This window comes from Uloborus diversus, chromosome 6 (genome assembly GCF_026930045.1).
Source record: "Uloborus diversus isolate 005 chromosome 6, Udiv.v.3.1, whole genome shotgun sequence".
In the NCBI taxonomy this organism is placed as follows: domain Eukaryota; kingdom Metazoa; phylum Arthropoda; class Arachnida; order Araneae; family Uloboridae; genus Uloborus; species Uloborus diversus.
The window spans coordinates 118,764,258-118,788,763 of NC_072736.1; the positions used below are offsets into that span (position 1 = coordinate 118,764,258).

The 24,506-nt window shown below is 34.2% G+C and overlaps 1 protein-coding gene across 1 annotated transcript in view; it reads right to left on the reverse strand.

Annotated features, from left to right (window-relative positions):
- Positions 1-12,727, reverse strand: part of LOC129223949 (glutamine synthetase-like) — a 111,818-nt gene extending 99,091 nt beyond the window's left edge. The window contains exon 1 of the mRNA XM_054858334.1: positions 12,595-12,727. The gene's annotated coding sequence lies outside the window, so the exon portion shown is untranslated. The remainder of the gene's footprint in view (positions 1-12,594) is intronic.
- Between the last annotated feature and the right edge of the window lie 11,779 nt (positions 12,728-24,506).

Consider the following 24,506-nt stretch of genomic DNA (forward strand, 5'->3'; position numbering starts at 1 on the left):
TTTCTTCTCAAACATTTTCCCCAAACTTTTTAAAACATTGAAAATTTCGGTGGGTGGGGGGTTCTGACCCCCTCCCCGATGGCTACGGCCTTGCATAGAGGAAAAACGTAGATTCGGGGGGGAAAAAATCGGGTTTTCACTGTATTGTAATTGTGCTACACTTTTTACATTTTTTACAAATGTATTCTGTACGAACATTACTTCATTGAAGAAAACCGCTAAGTAAATTCTAGCCTATGTATATTTATGTTAAAATTTTATGCATAATTTTTCGCCGCCTTCAAAAAGTATGTTTAAAAATTGTATTCAATACTATTTGGAGATTTTATTTTCCTTTTCGCATTTTTTCCCCTCCTCTCTCTCTCTCTCTTTAAATTTTGGAGCAGAATTATTTTACAGCATAAGTAGGTGACAAAGAATGTACAGTTTAAAAAGAAGTTCCGTCCAGAACTTAACGAGTCTACTCTCCCGTAGACCAGCGTTGATTTTCTTGCATCAGATCAATATTTTTTCAATTATCTAAGGTTTCAAATTTTGCCAGACATACCTTTTTAACATTTAAAATTGATTTCTACTAATAAAATATGGCTCTCTCATGCAAAAATATATATTATGTTTATTTAATGGTATAGAACAGAGCGGTATATATCAGCCATTCTCAACCGGTGGTCCGGCACCGGTTCGCAAAAATTTTTTGCCAGTTCTCTTAGATTTTTGGTCGCTTGCGTCAAAAAAAAAAAAAAAATCTAAAGATTCATGTCAATAATAATATCTTATGCAACATTTTAGTTTGTAAAGGAATTGGGTTGGTTCCTTCAATCAAAAGTACTACTTGTAGTCACCGAAATTGATAGAATAAGCAAAAAAAAAAAAAAAAAAAAAACGTGATGCGAGAAAAAAATTTCATTTTCCCAACGCTCCTTTTTTCATTAGTTTTTTAAAATTCCGTTTTTGAAAATGAGGCATGGTCACTATGGCATCACAAATGATGTACTTCGGCGCATCTGTCCACCTCGTTTTCACGTTATGATAATCAAGAAGCGAAGTATATATTGCGCTCTACGCTTGCTTTCAACTATATCGTTGCCAACGCATGCGAGTTAAGATGCGAATTAAATAGTGTGCTCTGTGAATGGCATTTAATCATTTGTGATGTCATCGGCAGAAGCGTTAACAATAAAAGCGCACAGGTTAAAATTACTTTTTAAAAATATTAAGCTTGGTCAAATTATTTAAAAAATGGTCAAAGCCTATGTTTTTAAGCATGCTCTTTCAGAAAAATAAATAATTTTAACATTTCGGAAACGACCCCATTTTGTGATTTTCTTGATTCTTACAAGTGTTTATTTACTTATTTATAACTATTGCCATAAATACATATCTTTGAATTTAAGTATTTAACGGTCCTCGAGAATTTTTTTTTTTTTTTTTTCAAAAAAAAAAAAGAAAAGAAAAGAAAAGAAAACTCACCGGTCCGCGAAATTTTTCCAAAACCTTTTGCTGGTTCGCAGGTGAAAACGGGTCTGGAACGCTGGTCTGTATCACTTTTTTTTTTTTTTTTTGCATCTTTTTTTTCTCTTTACTTTATGGTATTTAAAAAAAAATGTCTTCAATTGTTCACAAGTCCCCCCCCCCAAAAGGGGCACATGTGAACAGGCCTGGGGCGCATATGAACACGATTTAAAAATGCAGGACGGGCATCATATTTTAAAGAAAAACTCTTTAATATAAACCATATACGTATATAACAATTCCATCGATTTTTTTTTTCCCTTTAAGTATCATATAACACTAAATTGTAGACCAACTATTTAATAACAAAAGAATTAAAAAATAAAATATAATTTAAAAAAATGAATAAATATTAAAAATAATTATGATAAGTAACAGTGAGTTACAATCTGCTTTTATAAAAATAATACTTATAAGTATTTGAAAAAACTTTTAACACTATAATAGGCTACACTAATATTAACACTACGGAGGGGAGATGAGAATTGTTCACACGTTCCCCTAGATGTTGTGTTCGCAAGTGCCCCATCATCTACACTAACTTGCAAAAAAAGAGAATTTCTCATTTAATGAAAAGTTTAAACATCGTCATAAACTTACTTGAATGATCATATAATAGTTTGCAATAATTAAGTTTGGCTTAACAGTTAGTTTAAAATATGTTTCCACGAGAAAAAGAATCATAAAATTACATACACCATCTGCTAAAACAAAAAGTTGTCACCCCAGAAGTATAAAATGGCTCATTGCTCTAAAAGTTCAACCGAATGGTAGGACTGGTACTGGCATTACTTAAGAATTTTCAAGGCTTTTCACTTTAAGTTATCTTAGTAAAACATGCTGTGTTCACATGCGCCCCCTTTCTTCCTTTTATATGATTTTTTTTTTCAAACTTATAGCTTTCCGTGTGCTTAGATTTTTCGCAAGAGAGACATTCACTCTTCTTTACCGATGAATTATACATGCAGTTTCCATCAGGGGCGTCGACTTGTAAAAATTATTGGGGGGGGGGCGGTCATCACAGGGGGTTTAGGGTGTTATGTAATCCCTCGGAGGTCCCTCACCCCCAAATAAAGGTCAGATGTTTGTACCTTGAAAATGCCATATTTTCTAGTGTGTATAATTTTAACAAATAAACACTATGTGACACGGCGTTTTCGAAGTAAAAGAATCTAAAAATTCGTTTACAAATTTCCTGGTTCAACTTTTAAATCATATATCACTTGTCTTAGTAAGAGATTTTTTTGTTCTGTTTTATGGGGAGCCGCACAGTGCCGTAGCCAAGCATTGATATTATAAGGTAGGACGGACACTTGACTTGAATGGAAAGGCACTCCCAGAGACGCCGACTTTTTAAAAAATGGGGGGGGGGGGGAACCAGGAGAAATTTTCTAAATTTGAGATGAAAAATAGTGAGTTTTAAAGTTCTTTTTAAGCATTTTAAAGTCATATAATCAACATTAGAGCCCCAAAAACTCGACAAGCCTGACACATATTTTTTGGCTTTGAAAAAAGGAAAAAATAAATACAAACAAGCACAATATTTTCGTAAAAAGGTAATTTAATTTACGCATGATTTTTTTTAAGACCAGTTGTTTTTTCATTAGTTATACCGGCTAAGATATTCAAGTGTAAACGCAGTCTCTCAATGTCTAGGTTATTTTTGAAAACTCAACTAATTTTTCAAAATTTGTTTCACCTCTGTTTAATAAAAGCAAGCACTCTTGTTCAACTGCAATGATCCGAGTGAGTTCAGTTGATGTAAACTGCCCAATAATGCAAGATTGCACCATTTCACAAACCTCAATGTAAAGTGTCTTTGGGATTTTTAAAGTGCGGTGAGCTGGCTTCGTTGTTTTCATACTTTGGTATACGTCGATTCCAAGGAAGCGAAGGATCATCATTTTGTGAAGATTTTTCTTTTAAACACAATTTTCAAAGTATTCAAAACTATCACGCCTCCCATTTAATATATAGCAACACTTAGACGAGCTCGCCACAGCGCTGCCCACCGGCAACAGATTTGACCCGTAAGTTCGCGCACTGGGACAAATTCTAAGTGTGCTTGCAGCACTATAACACCATCATTATTCACACTACTCGTTTTCAGTTAACCTGCTTACTACCGTAATAATTATGTTTTAACTCATTACTGAATGTATTTTACAAGGTAAACTATCTTCAAACAAGGAATATAAAAGACAAATTTATGAGTTTAGAAAGCATACTATAACTAATACAAAAATATTTTTGAGGGGGCTCGGGCCCCCTCAGACAGGGGCGGATCTGGAAGGGGGCCATGGGGGCCGTGGCCCCTCCCAAAGCCTTGTGATTTTAGGAATTTTTTTTAAGAAAAAAAAAAGAAAAAAAATATTATGAGAACATAACAAAATTTAACACATGTGTTATACTGAAAAAGAAGCATAGGCCTTAATTGGGAGACAAATTATGTCCCTAACCTCAAAACAAAACTTTTATTTCCAAAATTTTTCTCGATCTTTTACATCATTTCTTGATTCCAACTACAGACACTTGGACGATCTCTAAATGCTGCTGTTCTCAGAGTATACCTATTGTTCACAAGACCAAAGAGAGCCTAAATCTTCGTTTTTATGGCTTTAATTTCGAAACTAGGGGGAGAACCCCCATTTCTCTTGCCCTTTCACAAATGCCTTGATATGTAGCAAAAAATTGCATTTTAAGTCTTTTATTTCGCAAAAATGTCAACGGAAACTAGCTTATCCACCCCTTATCAGTTAATTTGCTTAAAAGCAACTTAAATGAAATTTTTTGGGACTTCAATTACAAACGATCTTTGATAGGACCCCCTCCCTCCCTAGTTTATATCGTGATGATAGCTTTAAAAGGAGGTTTTTGGAGGAGCTGACGAATTTTCCATCCCTTTCTAAAATATGTATAAAAATAGTTAAAAATTGAATTTTTAGAGCCTCATATGCAAAATATTTTCAGGAAGGAAGGATTCTAAGCACCTTCACTCTTCCTTAAATGTAAGCAAACATTACCTAAAGGTGCATTTTTAGGATGGAAAGCTGAAGAGCTAGAAGAGCATCCCTCCTCTTCTAACTTCTCAATGTATAATAACAGAATATTTTGGTTTCTAAGTTTTATTTTCAAAAAGTATTTTGGTGCCAGCACCTGAAACCTGACCTTTCTTGGTACATCATCAAAAATAGACAAAATGCGTTTTTAGTTTCCTAATTTTCTAAAATTACTCGCCAATTTAAATTTTGAAGCATTTTCAAGGGAGATTCCTAAATCCAATCCCTCACCTAATGTCCCGATACCCTGAAAATTGAGTTTTTAAAACTTCATTTTAGTAAAATTTCTGGGAAGTTCGGTGTTTGTTCAAAAATTTCGGATGGCCCCTCCCAAAACAATCGGCTGGATCCACCACTGCCCTCAGACCCCATGGCACTCATAATGTTACGGTATATTGAACGTTTCAGAAGGATTATGATAATCTTAGCTTCGATTTGAAACTGAGATGAAAAAGAAATGATATTGAAAATTACCAAATAAGGATCCCTGCTACTGAGCTAAACCATATAATATAACAAATATATTATTCTATGTGTTTGTTAAACATGTTGAGTTTTAATCTGGAAAATTAGAAAATTATTCTTCAGCGGAAATCACTCATGGGATGTGGAGGTGGGGGGGGGGGGGAGCAAATACTATGCCTGAAAAAAATGACCGAATTATGGCGTATTCAGCTAAGTTATTTTTAGAGTAAAACTTTCACAATCATATGTGTGATCTAGTGGTTAAAAGCCTTTGACCGAAGTGACCAAGATTGATATTCGATATGGGAGAAAATAGATCACTCTTTCCAAAAAGAAAAAGAAAAAAAAAATACACAGTGGTTTAAAATGCACTCAACTTTTTAAGAGCGTTAATCGAGTTTAAGTTACGAAAACAAAATTAAAGCAAAAAGCAGAAAACAACGAAATAAAATAGCGGCGACCAAAAATATAATGAAAGTTATAACAAAAATTATAGTAAATATCTTTGTTTGAGTTTATGTATTATCTCATTTGCCTGGAGTTAAAATCATCTTACAATGACTAAAGGCGGGGCTGGCAACTGCTCCGCACTTTGCGGAGTTGCTCCACAAAAATGGCGAAACTCCGCGGCTCCGCAAAGAAGTTATTTTGCTCCACATTTCCAGCCGAACGTTTTCAAGCTTATATTTAGCTACTATCATATCAAAAATGTAAATATGGGAAATTGAAGATGCATATACTTAATAATAATAATTTTTTATTTCAGGTAGTTTTCAATTTTGATGAATTTTTAATTTTTAATTACGATGTAATATGCATCTTATAAGTGTAAAAAAACCAATCAGAAATGGCTTTTATTAAATTTTAGTCCTTATTGAACGAATGAATTAAAACTGAAGTATAAGGCGTACGTCCGAAAAACGTAAAAACATAATTGTTCAACAATCTCGGCTTATTTTTGTAAAAACGAATTTTTTTTTTTTTTCAAAAAACTCTTATGGAGTAAGTAACTACAACTCAAGGGCTAAGTAATTACGGCATGAAATATTTTTTATCTTAAAACTTAAAAATGCTATTTTTTCCACCCTTGAACCACTGTGCGACGGTTTATATTTTTTTACATAAGGAGAAATAATATTTTTGAAAAAAAAAAATCTCAAACAAGGAAACCATGATTTTAACAATTTAAAAAACAACTTCGCTCAATTATTTTCAATGCATTTTTAAGCTAAATTTAGTCATCTAAACGTAAGATGGAATTGAAACATAGTGTTTTTAAAGAAATTAAAAAATCTTAATTATTATTATTATTATTTTTTTTTTTTTTGTTGTTAGTTTGTTGGTTCTCTTTTAAAATGAAGCAGAACTGATAAAAGTTATTCTAGCACCTTTCAATATGACTTAACAACATGTAACATCTAGAACATTTACGTTATAGCGACCTCTCGGTTTAGGGACCGATTTCGTTTGAACGACAAGGATCGTTATATCGAACGTCGACATATCCGTTCACCGTTATATTCCTGAAACATTTTTTTCCCGCAATTTCATTGCGATTGGCGGCGCTAGTTTTACAATACGTTATCCAAAACAATCACACCGATAAACAACGCCCCTCTCAATGGGGCCGTTTCCAAAATTTTAAAAGTATTTTTTCCTGAAAGAGCATGTTTAAAAACATAGGATCTGACTATGTTTTAAATAATTTGTTTTTAAGTTTAATATTTTTAAAAAACTACATAAATCGGTGCGCTTTCATTGTTTAAGCTTCTGTCGATAACATCACAAATGATGAAATGCCATTCAGTGTTGCCATTCACAGAGCAAAATATTTAATTCGCATCTTTACTCACGTGTATTGGCAACGATATGGTTGATATCAAGCGTAGAGAGCAATTTTAATTCGCTTCTTGATTATCATAACGTGGAAACGCAGTAGAAAGATGTGCCTAACAGCATCAATTGCGACGTCATCAAGACCTCGCCTTGTTTGAAAGATCGGACATTTAAAAAAATTAATTAAAAAATAACTGTTGGGAAATGAAAGAATTTTCTGGGTCCATGTTATATTTTTTGCTTATTCTATCAATTTCAGTGACAAAAAGTACTACTTTTGACTGAAGGAAACAACCCCATTGGAACAACTGTTGAGTTTTGTTTTGCAAAGAGAGGTCCCTCTTGAGATAGTTAAACATGTCGGTAAAAATTTTTAAAAAAATCCGCTACTTTCACTTTTGTAGCAGTGAAACTGTCTTACATGTGCTGTTCAGGGCTACGGAGTCAGAGGAAAAATTAGCGACTCCCATTCCTCGAAATTTAAAGTCTCCAACTTCGACTCCCCCGGCCCCGACTTCTTTCCCCCAAAATTGTCCCTACTCCAACTTTGTAGCCGTGGTAGAGCCGCGGACTCGAAAGGAAAATGGCCAACTCCGACTAAAAGAACTATAAAGCTCCCCCCCCCCCCCCTCAAATCAGTTCGACTCTGACTCCAACTTTGTAGCCTTTGTTAGAGATGAGGAATCGGAAGGAAAACGACCGACTCCGACTAATGGAACTATAAAGTTTGCGGCTCATCCCCCCCTTTCTAACCCCCAATCCAGTCCAACTATGATTCCAACTCAATGGTCGGAAAAAATACATTTATTTTTTTTTGTAGCGAACTACAACTACAACTACCTTATTACAAATGTACTGAAGTGAACTACAACTACAACTACTTTTCTCAAAATGTAGCAACTACAAACTACTTTTGAAAAGTAGTCGCTATTTTCAAAAACATATATAAATAAAAAGTATACACATTCACACCGTTTGAGGATTGAACGAAAAAATTCAAAAAGTGTTTTAGATTAATAAATTAGCTCATTTGAACATGGAATATTACTAAGAATTATTTCTTCTTTCTTTCCTTTACTGAATCAGTTTGTCATTCCAAACTTGTTTACGATTTTTACGAATATTTGCTGCAAGAAAGAATTTAAAAGATGAGGAATTTCACCTTTAAATTGCTAATCCTTTCCTGACAATGAACATTTCATTCAAGAAGTGCAACTCGGTTACTTGAAAATGTATAGATGAAGTCATAATTCGATTTGAATTTTATATAGTCATACTCATACATAAAATTGATTTAGATGATGAAAAACGTATTTCAAACGAAAGAGAAAAACCATTATAATCATCATAAATTTCATTATATTAGTTGACTTTGTAGGAACTTATATTTTGTAGGAACTAATTAATTGATTTTGAGCTTCAAGCTAGGGGTCCGGAACTGAATACCATCTCCTTTCTTACGCCACTGATTAAATGAAATAAAAGCATTTTTCAATTTTACGGAATAACCTCAAAAACCTACAATAGTTAATAATTGACTTTTTTTATGTAAATTTCTACATCAACACCCAATCAGTAAAAAAGAAAAAGTAAATAAAAAAAATAGGAAAAATATCCCAAACGGTACTGGTATTAAAATCAAATATTAATAAATATCCGAAATATGAAATATAACTAAGAATGCTTACTTTACTTCAATGGCAATTTTAAACTGCAGCGGACTCGCGCTACAACGCAATTCGAATTAAGCGGAATGGTTACACAGCGAGTTTATCTCGAGTAAGGAATTTCGGAGCTAACGCGAATTCCTCACGAAAATTTTCGAAACGGAATCGCGATACTTAAGTATCACCTTCTTTATTGTGTACTAAATATTAGTTTCGTGAATGAATTTCCCTTTAGCATCACTGAAAGCGGAGGTTCCCCACACCGTACTAGTCGAAACATCGCTTTGTTAATGCACAAATCGCCACTCCGCGTCTTTTTCATCCTAAATATGAAGTTGTTGAAACACGATTTCACATAAGCGAGCTATTTATCTTAAGTTTGAAAATGGAAGGAAAAATAGGATTTTTCTAACTAAAGAAATGTTAAGATTTTCGATATGCTTGAACAATTAAAAAGTTCGTCGAATATAATTACTGTATCTACTGTACAGTACTATTGTAGTGCTGCGATTTATTATTGCTACAAACTATGCGCACGGTACTGTTTCATTATACGTCATTCTCTCCCATTGATTTTGTGCATCCTAACAGGATTTTTATTCAGTATAACACTGCTTTGTTTAAATACTGAGAAATTTCAGTTCTCTATGTTTAAATTCGGTGATAGGAAGTTAAGAAATGGGTTTAAACAGTTTGAGGGATCTTTTAAATGTCTAAAATAATTAGTATGTTCATAAAAAATCGCATAGAAACCCTTTTTCACAATGAGAAATTTCAACCTACGCGAGGAGTCTTGGAACGCATCCCTCGCGTAAGTGGAGATACGACCAACGACTATATTATGCGCATAGCATTGACACCGAAAGCTTTTTGCTTAACGGGCAAGTTTGCATGAAACGGAAAAATGTCCGTTATCATACATTTCTATAACAGTGTAATATTTTTTGTTAGCCGGCTAAGGCAGTTCAATATGATCTTTGTCCATAACATTTACAGTTACTTCATAGGCGGATTTAGGACTGAGTTCCTGGGGAGGCAGGATTTTTTTAATTGCCCTTCCCCCCTCCCATGTTTTTGTCTGTTTTCTGTGATGCGTAAGGCCATTCTTTACTTTTTTATGTGTCGTTTTCATTACTGTGTGTAATCATGCTGTCCTTTTTAAATTGACCTTAAAAGAGAGGGGGCTGGTATTAAGAGAGTGACGCAATGCTCCCTTTTAAGTGGGATATAGAATATCTGCAGTTTTAGGGGATTGGGAGTTACTCCCCCGGAGGAAATTATCTAAAATGGATATAGAATTCTGCATTTTGAAGTCTTATAAGGGTTAATTGGAAATATTTTTTTTTTTTAAGTTTTACGCTTTAAAAGTGCTTTGCGATGCAAGTTAATATTTTAAAAGAAATGGTGCACAGATTTAGAGAATAGGTATCAAGAGAGTAACATACTACCCATTTGAACAATTCTTAATTTATACACTTGATAAGAAATAAAATTGAAGCACACTTTTTGCTTAGGAGTTTCAAAGACTTGTCTAATTATTTTCAAGGTTTGTTTGGTTAGATTAGGTTTTTGGTTCAAGAGCCCTTGTAGGCTATACTGCGCCAATCTTTTCAGGGATTTTAGATTCTATCAATAATTTGCACTTTCCAGCCTCTGAAATTGAGTAGTAGATTATACACTTGTACAGTATTGTTCAAACTTTGTAAGAAACGGCTATTTTAAGTTTAAAAGAAAAAATAAACTTTAACTTCTTATTCAAAAAAGAAAAAATCTTTTTTTTTTTTTTTTTTTTTTTTTTTTTTTTTTTTTTTTTTAATAAGATTTTGTAAGATAAGTTGATACTATATAAACTCCTCCCAAAACTGGGGAGCATTGTCCCCTTTGCCCCCCCCCCCCTTTAAATCCACCCATGCTCTTCTAAACTATTCAAAAACGAAAAAATAATGAATTTTTTTTTTATTTTTTGGAAGATGTGTTGTTACTATATAAAGTCCTCCCAAAACTGGGGGGGGGGCATTTCCCCCCTCTGACCCCCCATAAATCCGCCCATGAGTTACTTCCATATTAGGTGGATATTGGCACAATAATCTCATTGACATCTAAAATGTTCATCCACGGGACATTCTTTACTGCCAAAAAACACAAACGTGATACTACACTGGCACAGTTATCGCTTATTCTTTTCATTCTAAGCCATTCTCTATTCAAGGCGAATATTGGGGAAATATGAAAATTTTCATTCCAAACACACTAATGGCGTCAAACAGGTAGAACGTATGGCGTCAAGATATGTCTGGAGTCAGCTTGTATTTTTCATAGTCTTACAAATCTGATTGGTGCAAGTTTTACTCGCGTAAAACTTGCACGAGTCAGATTCGTTTGAAACCTCGTTTCTTTCTTCTTCTTCTTCTTTTTTTTTTTGAAACTTGATTTAAAAATAGTTTCCAGAAATCGCTACAAACTACTTTTTTTTTTGTAGTGAACTACTAGCTACCCTACTTTTTTCTAAAAGTAGTGCGCTACACTACAAACTACTAAAAAATATAGCTACTTCCAGCCACTGTTCCAATTTGGTAGGCTTGGTGGAGATAAGGACTCGAAGGGTAAAGAACCGACTCCGAGTAATAGAACTATAAAGCCTGCAACTACCCCCCCCCCCCACGATTTAATTTCGTCTCTGATTTTAACTTCGTAGGCGTGGTAGAGATGCATACTCGGAGGGAAAATGATAGACTCCGACTAATGGAACTGTAAAGGCTACGATTCTTTCTTCCCAAAACAGTAGAACTCTTAAACCAATTCCGTAGTCTGGTAAAGCTGCGTACTCGGACGGAAAATGACCGACTTAGACGAATAGAACTATGAAATCTCAGACTTCTTTGCCCAAATTTAATCCAACTCTGACTCTGACTTCGTAGCCCTTGTAGAGCTGATGACTCAGAATGAAAATGAACGACTCCGACTAATGGAACCGTGAAATTTCCGACTCCTTCTTCCCAAAATCAGCCCGAGTCCGACAGGTGCAGCTCCGGTGTTATTGCTATCATTAGTAGAATAGACTAATCTAAGCAAAATATTGATTCTTTAAGCATGAAAACGTTTTGCAAGCATAAACAAAACAGAACGAAAATAAAAATTGAATATGCTACAAAAAAACGTTTAGGACAAATTCAAAAAATATTAAAATTTATCTAAAATGCATAAACATAGCAATACTATTAATACACTTAAAATATTTTTTTGAAAAGTGCAATTACGTTTACTGTGAAATACTTTAAATATTCGAAAGACTTCTCAAGTTTTTGTCCCATACCTGTTGCGCAGCGAGGAAAAGGGGGGGGGGGGTGTTCCTCCCCCCCCTTTTCAGACCCTCAGAGGTCTTGGTTTTTGCATTATTGCCAATCCTGATACTGTCAGTGATGCTCCCATGAATTTTTCTGACTGTATACTCCCAGTAATCCATTACACACAATGTGTGTATGCGATCATATACATAATGTGTCGTAATATGAAATTTTTTGAAGCTTGAGGGTATACACTATATATCTAAAAAATGTTTGAGAGTATACGGCGTATGAAGGAGTATACCCTATGGGAACATCACTGGATACAGTATTTTCAGTAAGTTACCGCCCTATAGTCAGGGCTAAGGCTGAAATACAGTAATTTGTAAACATGTAGGACTGCTTTTATCAAAAAACCCAGAAGGTAATATTCTTGTTACGCTGGTGTTCCGTGCCATTTCAAACAAAATTATAGTTGAAAATAATTTATTTTGAAAGTTCCATGCCTGAAGAATTCAAATTTTTATCAAAGTAGCAAACTTAAGTTAAAACTATTCACGTTCAATTGTTTAAAACAAGTTGTGCCTCCTGTAAATTGTAAAAATTTTTCTTTTCCAGTTTTTTTTTTTTTTTTTTTTTTTTTTTTTCAGTTTCAGTAATTGAAAAAATCAGTTTCGCAAAAAATAAACAAATCAATAAAAGAAAATCAATAACACCACTAATGTTGAGCTATTCGGAAAATAGTTGTTTGAAAAAAAAAATGAGGCTTACCTTCTGACCGTCGGATAGTGATGCTAGGGCTGAGTCCCGTTGGAATAAAGGAAATTGCGGGCTGAGAAAGCGGCCGCTTTAATCGTCATATGCGCCAATTCGTTTCCTCTCACTGGCTTAAATGGCCTTCGATTTCTTCAATTAGGAAGCACCACACTTGGCTGCTTATCGCTCAGTATCTTTGCTTTTTTTTTTCTTTCCATTTCATGTTAGTATGTCTGTAGAATAAAACAGAACATTGTGTGATTGACAATTTAATTAACTAGACTGCCTCACGCGCACTAATTAAACTGTCTGATTGAGCAACAATCCAGTCGGTCAAGGAAAGGGTGCAAAACAGGCAGAAACAGGAACAGTAATCCCTCATTGCATCGCACTTCGTTATAACGGTTATACGGATTATCACGTTTTTCCGTTGTCACCGTAAAATTAAAAGAAAAACCCGTCAATTTAAAATTTTAAATTTGAAACCTGAGGTAAATATCTAGCATTTCTGAAGGAAAAACCATTTTCTTTTTTTATTTAATTTATTTTCTTCTCTTTTCTTTTCTTTTATTTTTTATTATTATTATTATTATCAATGAATGAGATTGGGATGTATTCTACTCGTCTAAATTAGTTGCAGTTTAAGCTGTAACTTGGGAATTTTATTTCAATAATCTTTACTAATAATACAGCTGAAAGTCTCTCTGTCCGGATCTCTCTCTGTCTGTCAGGATCTCTGTGACGCGCATAGCGCCTAGACTGTTCGGCCGATTTTCATGAAATTTGGCTCAGAATTAGTTTGTAGCATGGGAGTGTGCACCTCGAAGCGATTTTTTGAAAATTCGATTTTGTTCTTTTTCTATTCCAATTTTAAGAACATTTTCCCGAGCAAAATTATCATAAGATGGACGAGTAAATTGCCAAGTTATCATAACGTGGAACCGTAACATGGGCAAGCGAATTGGCGAGAAATTCATCATACATTATTTGTAAATATACAGGCGAACCAAAATACCTTTTAATTTTCTACTACGGGCAAAGCCGTGCGGGTGCCACTAGTAATCAATAAAATAATTTTAATTGTTTTTTTTTTCTGAAAAGCACAATTGGTTAACGAATTTTCTTTCGTTGTTTTCGCATAAAAAGTCGTCAAAATATGACAATGAACTTTTTTTCTTCGAGCAATAACAATTGCTTTCACTTGGCCTCAGTTGATGTCCTATCAGGAGTGCCCACGGGGGGGGGGGGGTATTATGGCGCAAGTTATGCCATCTAAACTTGGGGGGAAGGTATTTTTTTTAAATTTGTTTATTGATTTATTTTTAAATCAAATTATTTATTTTATTTCATTTTACTTTGTTTATATTTTATTTCATTTATTTATTTAGTTTCTCTCTCTCTCTCTCTGTGTTATTGGTGTAGCACAGAACTTTGTAATAAAATAATAATAATAAAAAATATTTAAATAAATAATATTTAAAAAAAATTAATATTTTAAAAAAATAAATAAATGAAAAATATTTAAAAAAATAATAATAAAATAAAAAGAGAGCTAAAAATAAAAGATAAAAAAGGGAAAGAGGGTTGAGAAAATGGGGGGGGGGGGCATTCCCGTGTCCTATTCTTTTTGAGGTCCACTGACCTCCGTGAGAGGGTTCTCCTGCTAGACAGTAGAGGGGGTGAACTCCCCCGGCTCCTCGTCCTCGTCCATGTCTCCCAGAACCGACTTCATTAAAACCCAACCCTCTAGACCAGCGTTTCGTAAATTGTGTTCCGCGGAACCCCTGGGTTCCACGAAACTCTCATAGGGGTTCCGTGAGACTTGTGTGTTTTCTTTTCACTTTTCAAATTTGTCACTTAAAAAAAGCGATTGAAATAACGCCTTTTCAAAATTAAAAATAAATTTCTTTTACTTTCGTATCCAAGCAGTTTTATACATCAGGATTAGCCACTATAGGAATAACTTTATTTACCGCTTGAAATATTGCAAATCTCAGGCTACCAAAACTATCCTGAAATTGTGTCTTTAAGATTTTAATCCCCATAACACCTCCTTCTCAATTAATGTCACCAAAGATCGCCCAAAATTGCGTTTTTAAAACCTCAATTTCGAAAAATTTCGGAAAAAGCTATTGACCTCTTAATTTCACCAAAGACAGTTCCAGACTTCAATGTTGAAAAAACTTCGGGAGGGCACATCTAATTCCCTTTCCTGCAAACATTACCAAATATTGCTTACGATTTTGGACGTCAGTTTAAAATTTTCTGCTCTTGATATTAGCCCCTCTCTCTACACTTTCCAAATTTAAATAACTTTATAGACTTAAGTTTTTTCCCTTCTTCAAATCTTGAAAAAAACTGTAAGAAGTAGTTTCTTTTCAAAATTCTTAATATTGCAAACTCAATTTATGTACTTTAAAATAGAAACGTTTCAGGAAGTAATTCGAAAACTTTACTCAAGAGTACAAAAACGTTTTATTTATTTATTTATTTTTTTTAAATCCCTAGTGCGGAAAAGGAAAAGTTGGTTACTAAAGAGCCTGTTATGGGTGCAAAATTTTGGGGTTCACAAAAATTATCTACCACCTTCATAGCGCAGGCGAATTTTGGTCATTCCAAGTCGAAAGAGAATTAAAAAAAAAAAAAAAAAACTCAAATATACCACCTTAGATTTTCATGAAACTTTCACAAGTCTTGCTCTTTGACGTCCTAAATTAACGTTTAATGTTAAAAAAAAAAAAAAAAAAAACTATCCTGTACAATTGGTGAATACTTAATTCTTTGATTTGTTAAAAAGCACTATTTTCACTTACTAGCCGTATTTAGAAACGTTATAACTCAAGTTCTATGCGAGTTACAGAGCTGTTTAACAGCTTAATTTAGAGAGAAGGGTGTGCAGTTTAATTTGATATGTCACATTAATGATTTTTCTCAGAAAAGAAACTTCAAATCTTTAAAATAAAAAAAATTGAGATTTTAAAAACTTTCAGATATTGTTTTATAATAATTTTGAAAAAAAAAATATACAGGTATAGGACAAAATAATAGGAACATCTGCGAAAACATGATAATCTTTTATTATTAAAGGTTTGGGTCACTTTTTGCTCGAATAATAGCTTGCATTCGACTCGAGATTGACGAATAGAAGTCTTGAATAAAGTCCATCAGGATTCGCACCTATTCCTCGTGCTGGACAATCTCGAGTTGTCCAGCAGATAGTGTGCGGGAAGAAAAAAACAGAACATGGACTTTTTTTCTAAAAAAAAAAAAAAAAAAAGCACAAAGGCTCAATGATGTTCCAAAATGAGAACGCCTCAACTCATCTTCAAGTTTTATACGAAGTTAGAATTTAAAAATAACGACATAAATAGGGTGAATTTATAAAACTTAAGATAAGGTTAATACCGAAAAATTCTTTATGTGTAATTTATAGCTTTGAAGAAATATATCAATTTGTAGTTCTCATTCGCAAAACATGAAGTGCCCCGTAGGTCATTGTTTTGGAGACGGGGGGGGGGGGAGGGGGAGAGACTTAAATAAAATAAAAATTATATTGGCAAGAAGGCCTGTGTTTAAAGAATATAAAAAGTTTGGCTATTTTGCGTTTGTAGTCTTCCAATTAGAAACTAAAAGTTGTTTCTGAAAAAAAAAATTCTAATTAATGAATTGAAACTAAAATTTGTTTCTGAGGTTTAAATTAAGAATGGCATTTGTGTTGTGGTCGTAGCATGGGAATAAGAAGCTTTCCTCCAGAAACGTTTCGAAATTAAAGCCATACAACCATGCAACAGTCTAGAGACATGTATCTAGTGTGGTGTTGATAAAACGCAAATTTAGGCTCTCCTTGGTCTCGTGATCAATAGATGTACTCAAAGGTACTCAAAGGACAACATAATCTATAGATCATCTAAATGTCTAAAGTTGGCATCAAGAAATGATGTAAACGATAGAGCAAAATTTTAGGAAAAAAAATAGTTTGTTTCGAGGAGAGGAATGTAATTTTTCTCCCAATTAAAACCTAAATGTCTTTTAAAGTAAAACTCATTTGTTAGATTTTGTAATTTTCTCATGCTATTTTCTTTCCTTTTTTTTTTTTTTTTTTTTTGAATTCTTAAAAAAATTCAAACATTCACAAAGTTTAGGAGGGGCCACGGCTCCCATGGGCCCTCTCTCGATCCGCCCCTGGATGTCATCTCATTAAAGCTGAGAATACTAACAAAATCGTTAAATTTATTTCACCAGCGAAAGTCTGCAGACATGATGGCAAGCATTGAAGGCAAGGCTTTCAGTTTTCCATAGTTCATTCAATGTTGCACAGTTACCTCTAGCTCGTAGGGGACAGGGACAATGAACACGACAGAGGGACATTGACTGGTGTCAACACAGGGGATATTGCTCATGTTCATATGATGAACTGACAATTGTTGATCACCTGAAGCACTTCAAGATGATCTTACTTTTGAACAGTAATACACCCATCTGCTCCGTTGAAGGTTCCTATCCTATCCCCTTGTCCTAACGCCATCAAAGATAGCCTACAAGTGCGTTTTTAGAACTTCATTTTTTAAATTTTTCTGAGGTAGTGCTCTCTTACCTCTTTTTCCTAATAGAGAGACTGGGCATGGTTGACACACTGCAGTTGTTTCAGTGCGGCATTGCAAGTAACAAAGCTATTAGAATGCTTGGGTTGATCAATAGATCTATTTCAAACAAATCTAACAGATTCTGTAGCTTTTAGATCGAAGTTTCGAAAGAACTTATTTGGAGTATGCTGTTTCGTTTTAGTCTCCTTATCTTAAGAAAGATATTTCGTTGTTGGAAAGGGTTCAAAGAAGAGGGGTCTTGCAGATTTAGATTATGATACTAGACTTAAAAGACTTAATATGTATAGCCTGAAGCAAAGGAGAAGTCAGAGGAGACATTATCCAGTTGTTTAAATTCGTCAAAATTAAAAATATTGATGGGTTACAGTTTTGCACGGAAAGCAGGACAAAGCGCCATTGTTTTCAAAAACAAATAAGGCAAAAAAAAAAAAAAAAACTGTTTTTATTTTCGCTTTTTTTCTGGCTTAAGCGGCAAAGATTCTTTGGTTCGTGCTATTTTTTTCTTTCTGGATAATCGCGTGTATTAATTAGTACGAATAGTGGAATGTTTAGTAAAGATTCCTTTTGGCGAGATTTTATATTCCTCTATCAAATGGCAACCCATTTATTTGTTGTCAAACGTAACTCCAGATAGGCCTTACCCAAAATCGATACGTATTTTTTTCCAACTCCATACACCAAAAAAAAAAAAAAAAGAAAGAAGAAGAGAAACATGATCATAAAAAAAGAAAATTGTTTTGTTACAACATAGCTTTTTATCTCACTTTCGTCGGCAAAGGGAATCTCTTGGAAAATCGAACAATCAGGGAGATTGGAAATTATCTTTCTGGAACAGTAGAAAACCAAGTTTGAAGTCGGCGAACTTAATTTTGTTTCCATTTTTGTGCAGCTACCAGAGTAACATGTGCTACTATCTATTAACACCTCACTGCCACAAAATAATCTGGTGTTTATTAGCACCCCGATAGGAAGTTACGAGAGGTCACTGTGACCTCCCAAAAATTTCCTTATTTGCCAAATTTTGTGTGGCGATTCGGCAAGTTTGGGGACAGCGTTGCAAGCAGTGGCCACCCGAGACAGTTCCTCAATTAGCTGTCTTTTTGTCGTGAAATATAGATAATATATTAAACTATCAAAGATGTAAAATTAAAGCTAAACATTTAATTAAAGAAAGAAAAAGATGTAATTATTTTTTTTAAAAAATGCTAATGAAAAAAGGAGGGTGGGTAAGGGAAAAAATTGCTAAATTTAAGTAAAAAATTGCAATGTTAGGCAATTTTTAGTAAAGTTAGGAGGATTTGCGGGTTGGGTTTGTTTTCGATTTTTTTCAAAGTGTGTCTCTTTTAGTGTTTCTTTGTTGAGGTTAGGGGACCGGTGGGCACCGAACGGAAATTTCCCGAAATCAAAGTTTTAAAATGCAGTTTAAGCTACTTTGAAGAAGTAAAGGAAATCGGGAATGGTCGGACACTCAATTTGAAAATTTTAAGCTCTTTAATATGGAATTTTATGCTATCTTTGGCAGCCCAGTTGCATGCGTATTCTAACGTAGTTATAGGCGCTGAGGTACTTTACTGAAATATTCTGAAATTTAAATTGATTTTAAGGGCATCTTTGTTAGAATGGGAAAGGTTCGGGTTCTTTCCTTGGAAATGTTTCGGCATTGAAGTCTCAAAAACGCAATTCTAGGATATCTTTGCTGACGTTATTAGTTTCCTTTACACCTAAAGACACTAAAAATGTTGTGAAGCCAGCCAGCTCTCTCCTGGACAATTTCCGAAATTGACGTCCGATTTTAGGTTTTGTTTGATAATGTTCGGAGTGAGGGGGGACAGAAGAAGGTTTCCCTCCCAAAATCTTTCTTAAAGCTGAAGTTCATTTTAGGCTGTCTTTCAGAAGCAGGGTTGGCAAAAACCCGGGTTTTTTTAAAAAAGCCCATGGACCCAGGGTTTTTTGGGTTTTTTTAAATAAAACCCAAAAAAACCCAACTAAAGCTGGGTTTTTTTAAAAGAAATGTGGGTTTTTTTGTCTTTTTTTTAGGGGAAAGGTGGGGTACTCGTAGTATATTGTAGCATAAGTATATGGACAAAGCACAAAAATTGTCTTGATAAAAAAAAGCTGGAAAATTCAGCGTTTTCTGAAGAAAAATATAAAAGACGACAAAATTCAAGAATGGTGAAGTTTCAGATTTTTTTACTTTCCATGATTACCAACAGTTAAGGCAAAGTTACTTCTTGAGTGATAAAATCTATTGTTTGTTTGTTCGTTTTTAATTTCTACATTTTTTTTTTGTATTTTACTTTATTGTATTTTATTTTGTTATGCAAAACTACTGTAGAACCTCAAGTAGTTTAAATCCCTTTTTACTGAATTCCAGCTTAATCAAGACGTTTCTTTGAATTTTATGTTGCCTGTTTTTCTATTTCTGTGTACAGAGTAAGAAATATTAAACTTTTTCGTAAGATAATGAAAATACTGTACATCCTATTCTGTTTTCTGTCCGACCATTTGTAAAACCTGTTAATTTCTAAAAAATATACCTTGTTTATTCGAGTTTTGTGACGTGTTGGTTTGCAGAAAATAATTCACATGAGAGCCTTATAGCTAGCGTAGTTTCCTTTGTACAATCTGCAAATATTGAGAAAATCTGACGTGACAGGACTTAGTCAAGATAATTTGAATTCATTTTTGACCAGTTGAAGGAAAAAAGTTAAATATATTTATTTGAAATCTTTGAAGTATTTTTTAAAGCCCTTAAGAGTTAAGAAATACTATTAAAGTTCAAAATTCATTTTTTATATTCATTGTCTATGGTGAAGAAGAAATAAAAAATAAGTTTAAATTGTAAAAGTATTTAAATTAATTAATTTTTTAAAAAACTTCTCAGAAAATTTAAAAAAACCCAAAAGTGGGCTAAATAATGGGTTTTTTTAAATGGGTTTTTTCAAAAAAAACCCATTGGGTCCAACCCAATTGGGTCCAATCCGGCCAACCCTGTTCAGAAGGCAGGGTTAGCAAGCTCTCCCACCCGCGCAAATTCCTAAGAACGAAATTTTGGGCGATCTTTGAGGACGTTAGGAAAAGGGGTGAGGATTTCGGCGTTCCTCTCTCAGAAATTTTTCAAAATTGCAATTTTCAAAACGCAGTTTTAATCTTTAGAGACATTAGGTGACAAGGGGAGGGCGATTAAGGTATTTCTCTCGGAAATATTCTCATTGAAGTCCTAAAACCGTGTTTTAGGCAATCTTTGATCACATTAGGAGATCAAGGGTACTCAAGGTTCAAATGCTGTTTTCACAAATTGATATTGAAATATCGATGTTTTAAAAGCGTAATTTTAGGCTATATGTTGACATTTTAGAAGAGCGGGTGGGAGTGTTCTCCGGGAAAGTTTTTAGAATTAAAGGCCTAGATATGAACTTTTTGGCTGTGTTTGCTACGTTAGAGAAAAAGGCAGGATTAGGGGCACCGCCCAGAAATTTTTCAGCATTGAAGTCGAAAAACATATTTCTAAGCTATCTTTGGTGATATCAGGGAAATTGATGAGAGATTCGAGTGCTCTCCCTCCAAAAACATTTTGACGCTATCTTTCGCGGTGTCAGACTATACAGAGTGGAGGTGGGAGAGGTTCCCAACGGGAACTATTTTAAACTGAATACGCTGAAACGCATTTTTAGACTGTTTGACTAAGTTGAGGGCCCAAACCAAATGTTAAAAAATGAATCTTCTACAGGAAATAGAGTTAACATGTGATCCAAAGTTACCGGATAGATTTTTTACTCTCAAAAGCAAGAAAATAGAAATCCCTTTTACTTCTTTTAAAGTAGAGAACTCTTGTAATGAATGAAAAATCAAAGCAAACTCTGAAAAATATAAAGTCACCCTTGTGAAGAGCAACAGATTGTTTCGTGTACCATTTCACACCTTCTCCTTTCTTTCTTAACCTTGTCACCATTTTCCTGAAGTTAAAAAAAAAGAGCAAGTTTTTGTTTCTCGCGGAGGTTTTCAAGAAACTCATAAAATCCAGTGTTAACTTTTAACTTAGAGTGAAAATCGGAAAATTTCATTGTTTTCTTCCTTCTGGAGTTAACCTCTACAGTCTAAAAAAACATTGGTCCCGCGATTTTCCACTGCGGTCCCCTCAGAGAAAAAACAAGGAATTGTACTGATATGCTATCAAGAAAAACACTTGTTCCGCATCAAAGTAATTTAAAGCTGGTAGTGATACAAAAGTCTTACATTTCGAAGAGAGATTTTCTTTTTGCCTGCAAGAACAGATTGAAGCTATAATTTCTTTTTTCGGAAAATACGTTTATTTTTTCCGCATCAAAAGGGTCAATTTGCCGCTCAAGACAAGCGCCCCCCAGGGTGGGCCGCCCCACCCTAGCTACGCCACTGGTTGCAAGTTGCCATTCTTTTTTAAACTTTGAAAACAAAATAAGCTGCTTGATGAATTTTCTCGACAGATGTACACATATGTGTGCATACTCGTATTTTATCATTCTGTAAAATTCGCAGTTTTATTTGGAAAATTTAAAAAATCCTCCCTCCTAAAAATTTAAATTCGAACAGAACCCTGTTGGTGTTTTTCCTATGCTGTACAACACAGTTTTGTCAGCTCCAAATTTTCATTTTTGTCATTTACACCTCTTAACTTTTAGGTGTTTCTTTTACACTTAAAAGTTTCCAATTCCAGGTTGTGTTTTCTCCAATTAATAAACTTTCGTTCTCGTCTCTTAACGATTTTATTAATCCTCTTATTTGTCGTGGAGTTCATAAAATTGATTATATTTGCGGCCTTGCCAATATCGTACAGATCCATCGTTCTTTGAAATTTTGCTTAAAAGAGCATAAAAATTATGTAAAAAAACAGCAATTGAATAAGTTTAGTATTGCTCAATACTGCTGGGACTCAAATCACTCTTTTGATCTTAACTCTTAAACTATCCAGAAATGATCTTGATTTTTGGAAGTTTTTCCACATTCCGAAGAATTGTTCTAATTTAGTTAACGATCAAAAAGCAATTCTGTATTTTTCTGCAGTTTGACATCCTTTCATATAACTGGTAGTCTTTTTTCGCTCTCTCTCGCCTCTTCTTTAAACTCTTATGGTTTTTTTTTTCTTTATAGGTGTTTATTGTTATGTTTTTCTTAATTACTGATTATCTATCTTTACGTTTCCATTTCTTGTTTTACTTTGTAGATGTTTTGCATTTTTGTTGTTTTTTCAACATTTTCCTGTTTTCCTGGATTACGTTTATTCTGCTTTTCGTTAAATGTAATGCTTGATTCGTTGCAAAAAAAAAAAAAAATATTTCGAACATGAAATTTATTGCTAATTAATTAAATAGTTTCCTTTTGGCAGCAAAATGAATTTTACGAGATTGATCTTGTTATTTCTCGGCACAAAGGTACTTAAATATTTCTTATCCTACATGCAATTATTATTTGAACTCAAATATTTATTATTTAAACTCTAGAATATGATGTCAGTATTTATTTCTGTGACTGATCGATGAAACCAAAAGTAAGCCCTAAGTCGGTAGTAGAACCGTTCGAAGTTGGTAGGCGAACTGTTGATAAACAGACGACTGAAAGATAGCTCAAACGCCATTTTCCTCCCAATGATAATTAGAGATCGAATCATGTTATGAAACGTTTTTTCTTTCTTACTTGACTCAAAAGTATGTTTCATTTTAGCATAGTTAGTTGTTGCATTAATCGCTCGAATCGACTGGTGCAGCGAAGGATCATTGTAACGGAGTTGATACAATGGAGGATCCAGACGATCCTGTTGGGAGGGACGATTGAGTATAGAAGGGGAGGGGTACTAATGAAAATAAATTTTTTAAACAGTTTTAAGAAATGAAGCATGATGTTTTTTTTTTCTTTTTTCGAATAATGTATATCGTTCAAAGAGTTGGAACGAAAATTAAAAGTGTTTCGAATACCAAGAATAAAAATTGAAAAAAAAAAAGAATTTTTACTAATATTCATTTGAGGACTCGTGAAATATTTTCAGTAACCATTTAGGTGGTACTCAACTGTACTCTTTTCCCTATAAAGGAATTGTTGCAGTATCAAGATGGCACTTTTTTTTTTACCAGTTTTCGTACCGAACGTAATGAAACACTAAAATTGCATTTGTAAATAAAATTTGAAGATAGTTATGGATAGTTTGTTTGTTGATTCAGTTGTTTAGTTTTCGCGCATAAGTAGGAGTGTTTGCAGCCTCTCCCCCGAAAATTTTTGTTAATAACGGATTTTTAGACTATTTGATAATTAATAAGAAGAAGGGAGGCTTGAAGGTCCCCTTCCGACAATTTTTTGAAATTTAAGAGCATATTTTCGAAAACACAATTGTTTACTATCTTTGGTTTCTTTAAGGGAAAGGATGAGATTCAGGAATGTTCTCCAGTGGTTTTTTGATATTAGAGCTTCGAAAACGATAATGTTAGATATCTTTAGTGATGTTAAAAAACAGGGGGTTCGGGGGCTTTCCCTCGGAAAAAATTTCGGAATTGAAGTCCTAAAAACGCAGTTGTAGGCCACCTTTGATGACGTAGCAGAAGACATGGGGTTCAGAACTTTTCCCCTGAAACTTTTCGATGTAGGAGTTACAAAAACGCTATTTTAGACGATCTTTGAATGATGTTGAATGATGAGGAAAGAAGGACATTGGAGCTCCTCTCCAGAAATTTTTCGAAATTGAAATCCTGAAAACGCAGTTATCAGCCATCCCATCTTTTATGACGTAGGGGAAGGAACGGGGTTTGGAACTTTCCATCGGAATGGAGCTTAAAAAACGTAATGTTAGTGGATCTTCATTGATGTTAGAGGAAGGGCTCGGGATCGGGGGCTCTTCCCCGGAATTTTTTCAGAATTGAAGTTCTGAAAACGTAATTGAAGGCCCTCGTTAACTACATTTTCGAAAAAGGTTTCGATTCCACCGATTTTTTCAAAATTGAAGCTCTAAAAATACAAAATTTTGGCGATCTTCGATGACATTGGCAAAAGGGGGTTGAGGGACTCTCCCTAGGAAAAATTTTGGAATTGAAGTCGTAAAAATACTGTTGTAGGTGATTTTTCGTAATGTGTTGGGGAAAGGGAGAGAGTTTGGTGACCTTTTCTTGGAAATTTTTAGAATTTTCAAACCTTTTGGGGGGGGGGAGAGATCGCCCCAATCGCCCCCCCCCCCCTGTGGATCCGCCACTACGTCGATGTTTTGCACTTGAGGTTTTTGACAGCCTCCTGAACATTACTTTCATTGCAAAAGATAGCAAGGACAGAACGCTTTCTTCACTTTGTTCAAAAGTGGATTTTTCA